The sequence below is a fragment of the Euleptes europaea genome, chromosome 5 (genome assembly GCF_029931775.1).
Source record: "Euleptes europaea isolate rEulEur1 chromosome 5, rEulEur1.hap1, whole genome shotgun sequence".
Classification (NCBI taxonomy): Eukaryota; Metazoa; Chordata; class Lepidosauria; order Squamata; family Sphaerodactylidae; genus Euleptes; species Euleptes europaea.
In genome coordinates, this window is record NC_079316.1 from 47,572,227 (window position 1) to 47,578,428 (window position 6,202).

At 47.0% G+C, this 6,202-nt stretch overlaps 1 pseudogene; it reads left to right on the top strand.

Moving 5' to 3' along the window:
- Positions 1–566: 566 nt before the first annotated feature.
- Positions 567–3,040, top strand: LOC130477657 (60S ribosomal protein L10-like; annotated as a pseudogene).
- Positions 3,041–6,202: the final 3,162 nt, after the last annotated feature.

The window sequence follows — 6,202 nt, forward strand, 5'->3', positions numbered from 1 at the left end:
GGGAAGTCTGCATCTGGGACCCTGCAGGGGGGAAAGATGCTAAGAGTTGAACATCTCCTCTCCCAAAAGTTACCATTCTTGAAGTAGTAGCTACCAGGGTTTTATTAGACATGATTATATCTAATGTGTAGTTTGGCTGTCAATGAGTGTATGAATTTAAGGGGCACACTCAGTTAACTTCATAAATGGTAACCTTTGATCAGGATCACAAAAGAGGCTTAGGTTCTTGCAAACATCTTGTGCTAATCCATCAGAATTTTTTCCTTTGTATTACTGATATCTATGGCCTGACATGTCCTGGACAGAAAAATAGAGCTGGAAAGGACCTCAAGGGTCATCTAGTCCAACACCCTGCACAATGCAAGAAATTCACAACTACCCCCCCCCCCTCTACTCTCCCTGTGACCTTTGCTGTCTGCCCAGGAGAAGGCAAAAAACCTACAGAATCCCTGGTCTATCTGGCTTGGAGGCAACTTCCTTCCAGACTCCAAAATGGCAATCAGCATTACACTGGGCATGTAGGAAAGGGCCACAACAGCTTTTTCCACTCGGCGAGACCTGCAGCCATGGGCCGCTGACCTGCGTGCTGTTACCAATACTGCAAGAACAAGCCCTACCCAAAGTCCCGTTTCTGCAGGGGTGTTCCTGATGCCAAGATCAGGATCTTTGACATCGGTAGGAAGAAAGCCAAGGTCGATGAGTTCCCACTCTGTGGGCACATGGTGTCTGATGAATATGAGCAGCTGCCCTCTGAGAGAGAGTGGACAGGGAGAAGTTTTTCTCCCTCTCCCATAATACTAGAACACGGGGTCATCTGCTAAAGCTGGAGGGTGAGAGATTCAAAACAGATAAAAGTATTTTTTCACACAACGCATAGTTAAATTGTGGCACTCCCTGCCCCAGGATGTGGTGATGGCTGCCAGCTTGGAGGGCTTTAAGAGGGGAGTGGACATGTTCATGGAGGAGAGGGCTATCCATGGCTATTGGTTAGAATGGATACTAGTCATGCTGCATACCTATTCTCTCTAGTATCAGAGGAGCATTCCTATTATTTGTTGGTTGATCTAGGGCAGGGGTCTCAAAACTGCGGCTCCAGAGCCGCATGCGGCTCTTTGGCCTGTCGAGTGTGGCTCTCTGAACTTGGTTTGGAGCCCCTGCTCTTGCGCCCGCTCGCGCCGGCATGCCTGAGAGAGAGAGAGAGAGAGAGCGGGCGAGCGGGTGCGCTGTCTCCCCCCCCCCGCTGCCATGGAGAATGGCCGGGTCCCCCTTTCCCTTTCCCTCAATGGTTGGAAGGCTAAAGCCTCCCTTCCCCTCTAGTCGTGCAATTGCTGGGCGGGCGGCTTGGCGGTTCCTGGCCCCCCCTCCTATCAGCTGTTGGGCGGGGCGGGCTTCCTTTGGTAGACCTGGCCTTCGGCTGAGTCCCATTGGGAGGCCATGTCTACCCACTGGCTTTCTTGGCAGTAGACCTGGACTTCGAGGAGGGGAAAGTCCCCCTTCAGAGGCCAGGTCTACCAATTGGCTTCTATGGGCCTCTGGAGGCCAGGTCTACTGCCAAGAAAGCCAATGGGTAGACCTGGCCTCCCAATGGGACTCAGCTGGAGGCCAGGTCCACCAATAGGCTTTTATGGCGGTAGACCAGACCTCCAGACGAGGACTCCGGACGGGGAGGGGGAAATGGCAGGGACTTAGAATTTAATTTTTATCAATAAATAACACCACTATTAAGTATGTTATCAAGTTTTATTCAGTGTACCTATAGTTTAATTAAGACTTAAAACTTTAATTAAAGTTTATTAAGTTAATAAACAGTGTACCTACCTATATAGTTTAAGAAATTTGGCTTTCAAAAGAAATCTCAATTGTTGTACTGTTGATATTTGGCTCTTTTGACTAATGAGTTTGCCAACCCCTGATCTAGGGTCTGATATTCCAATATTCAGTGCAACGGAATCATTCTCTAGATTCTGAACACGTGTGTTGTGTCTGAAACAAAAGAAGCATCAGGCTTCTGTTCTATTTAAACTAAACTCATTTATTGGTGAAATACAATGAGGATAGGAAAGGATAAACAAGGTCCCTTATCCTAATCTATTTTGCTAGCTTTCTAGATATGAAAAGGTAACCTGCCCTCCATTCCCTTGTGGGATGAGAGGGCCTGAGCGTGGCAGCGCTCAGCTCTAGTGGCTTGCTTGGATGAGGGTGAGTGGGAAGAGAGAGAGAAGGGAAGTTTCCCTGACAATATAACTCTAAACATCAAAGGGGACAGGAAATGAGGGAGAGGTGTAGAGGTGTAACTAGAGACGACCTTTTGTATCCTATCTATCTATCTGACTCTATGGTCAGTTCCCCCCCCCCCCCGAATGTGGAGGCAAGTGACACAGTTAAGAAGGGCATATTTTCCAACATTATTTTGGGTGCGGTGGAACACAGGCAGGATGGTGCTGCTGCAGTCGTCTTGTTTGTGGGCTTCCTAGAGGCGCCTGGTTGGCCACTGTGTGAACAGACTGCTGGACTTGATGGACCTTGGTCTGATCCAGCAGGGCCTTTCTTATGTTCTTCTGTTGCGCTCGAGGCCGCCCGCATCTGTGCCAATAAGTACATGGTGAAGAGTTGCGGCAAGGACGGCTTTCACATCTGCGTGCGCCTCCACCCATTCCACATCATCCACATCAACAAGATGTTGTCATGAGCTGGAGCCGATAGGCTCCAGACCGGAATGCAGGGGGGCTTTGGCAAGCCCCAGGGCACCGTGGCCCGTGTGCACATTGGGCAGGTCATCATGTCCATTCGCACCAAGGTGCAGAACAAAAAGCATGTCGAGGCATTGCGCAGGGCCAAGTTCAAGTTCCCCGGCCGCCAAAAGATCCACATCTCCAAGAAATGGGGCTTCACCAAATTCAACGCTGACGGGTTTGAGGATATGGTGACCGAGAAGCGCCTCATCCCAGATGGGTGTGGAGTAAAATACATCCCCAACAGGGGCCCCTTGGACAAGTGGTGTGCACTGCATGCGGCATGAAGGGCTGACGCACCCCTTCGCACCCCCCAGCTCAGAAAGGGCAACAACTGAGCACTGACTCACCGTATCCTGCCTTCCCTAAGTTCAGAGAATCAGCCTTGCTGTCAGATGGCCATCTAGCCTCTGTTTAAAAACCTCCAAAGAAGGAGACCCCACCACCTCCCGAGGAAGCCTGTCCCACTGAGGAACCGCTCTATCAGGAAGTTCAAAAACTCTTTTGATTTAATTTGAACCCTTTGCTTCTGGGGCAACAGAAAACAACTCCACTCCATCCTCTATATGACAGTCCTTCAAATACTTGAAGATGGCTATCATATCACCTCAGTCGTCTCCTCTCCGGGCTAACATTCCCAGCTGGATGAGACAGGCTAGCCCAGTCTCATCAGATCTCAGAAGCTAAGCAGAGTCAGGTCTGGTTAGTACTTGGACAGGAGACCACCAAGGAAGCCCAGGGTTGTTACACAGAGGCAGGCAATGACAAACCACATCTGAACACCTCTTGCCTGAAAACACTATGGGATCACCATAAGTTGGCTGCAACTTGAGGGCACTTTCCTCCACCACGCCATATTAAAAAGCAGCACAGAAGCAAAAAAAACAAAACACACACATAAAGGCCCCATGGGCTCATGGAATTTTGAGTTCTTTAGATCCTGGCTATTTATTAGCATTAAGTTACATAACATGCATTAGCAAGTATTTACAAGTCTTTAACTCCCATTTACAGCCACAGAACATCATAAACATGCAGAGGAGGCATGCTTTCGTCGCTTTTCTTTCACTCCTTATGGCTGTTCACCATCTGTTTCAAACCCCCCCCCAATAATTGCTTCATTCACTCCTTTAAGGTACACCAATAAAACACTGTGTATGCATAGAAATGTAATGTATGAAACCTGGCATGTGATGCAATCATACATATTGCCATACATTGTTTACAGTGTTGAAATAGGATTTGGAAGACTAGGATTTTCAAATCCTCTCTCAGCCGTAATGTTCACTGAGAGCCCTTGGGCTAGTCCCTCGCCATCAGCCTAACCTCACAGGATTGTTGTAAGGTAAAATGAAGGAAAGAAGCTTGAAAGCCACCCAGATCTCCTTGGACAGAGGTTAAGGGAAAAAATGAAATAAAACCAGTAAGTATTATACCACTATATTTGCCAGGTTGTACATTCAGGCAAGGCTCTTTAGTGCAAATAAAGTAGTAGTAGTAGTGTTGGTTTTTATATGCTGACTTTCTCTACCACTTAAGGAAGAATCAAACCGGCTTACAATCACCTTCCCTTCCCCTCCCCGCAACAGACACCCTGTGAGGTAGGTGGGGCTGAGTGGGATTAGCCCAAGGTCACCCAGCTGTCGTGTGTAGGAGAGGGGAAACAAATCCAGTTCACCAGATTAGCCTCTGCCGCTCATGTGGAGGAGTGGGGAATCAGACCCGGTTCTCCAGATTAGAGTCCACCACTTCAAACCACCGCTCTTAACCACTACACTACTATTTTCCACTGTGCAGTGAGCTTTCAGTCCTGAACAGCAGCAGTTTCCCATCAATCTAGACATACTTACCCAGAGCAACATTGCTGCGCAGGCCACCTCCATTGACTTAACTGTGCCAGAAGCGAACTCTTGGTCTGCCTCCACCAGTGCTTAAAATGCAGTTTGTGATGGCATACAGGAAGCTCATCAAGGGTCAGTTCACTCTAAGTGGCATGGCTGAAAGTCAGCCCAAACAGACTGAACATGCACAACTGGCAGAAGTGGGGAGGGTTGTGACATTCTCCATTTTGAATCGTAGTTTGCTTTCACCTTCATTCAAAAGCCTGCAGTTTTTTTTTATCATTCTGATAACCCATGAAAAATTATGGGTTTTTTAAAAAAAGAATGTGAGCAGTAAAATATATATTAAAAGGAACTTCCACTCAGTCATTGATTCATTTGACAGCTGTAACCCTGACTTCAGTTCTCCATCTGTAAATATCAACCATTACCAACACAATTGCTGAGGGGATTAAAAACAAGACACGATTGGGAATTACCTTTAAGATTAGTAGTTCTGGCATACCTTAGTGGCTAAGAGAGCAATGAAGTCCCTAGTGCAAATGTCACCTCAGACACAAACTCTCCAGATGCTGTCTTTGGTCTCTTGGCCTCAGCCCTCTCTATAAGGAAAAGTAATACTGGCCTACCTTGCAGGGCTGTTTTAAGGATGTTCATGATGTGCTTTAGATGTGTATACATGCTAAATTTGTGGTTGAAAGAGCTGTTAAGTCTCAGCTGATTTATGGTGACCCTGTAGGGCTTTCAAGGCAAGAGATGTTCAGAGGTGGTTTGCCACTGCCTGCCTCCACATGGGCTGAGAGAACTGTGACTGGCTCAAGGTCACCCAGCAGCTTCATGTGGAGGAGTGGGGAATCCAGTCTAGTTCTCCAGATTGCGGTCTGCCGCTCTTAACCACCACACCACGCTGGCTCACACATGCTAAGTACTAAGAAGGTATGCACAAAAAGATTTCGTCTTCTGTAAAGAAAACCTTCAAGGAATTTTCATACCTGAACGTCGTGCACGCTATCAGAGTCACATCATAATATGGTTAATGTAGTACTACCAGATGTGCACTGCAGTCAATGCAGGTTTTATATTTATGGTTCTTGTAGGTTATCCGGGCTGTGTGACCGTGGTCTTGGTATTTTCTTTCCTGACGTTTCGCCAGCAGCTGTGGCAGGCATCTTCAGAGGAGCAACACTGAAGGACAGTGTCTCTCAGTGTCAAGTGTGTAGGAAGAGTAAGGGGTAGGTTTTGAGCTGAATCATTGTCCTGCAAAAAGTATCAAAGGTAATGTGCTAACCATTGTCCTGTAAGTATCAAGATAATGTGCTAATGAGGGTGTGGTATGTTAATATGGAACCATTGTATCCTGAAGTGATCTGTTAATGTGTGAAATCCAAAGCTAATCTGCATGGCTATTGTGGACTGTAGTCTTTGTTAGTCTGGAGGTTTTCAGGACAGGAAGCCAAGCCTTATTCATTCTTAAACTCTCTTCTTTTCTGTTAAAGTTGTGCTGATGTTTATGAATTTCAATGGCTTCTCTGTGCAATCTGACAAAATAGTTGGTAGAATTGTCCAGTCTTTCAGTGTCTTGGAATAAGACCCCGTGTCCTGTTTGGGTCAGTCCATGTTCAGCCACTG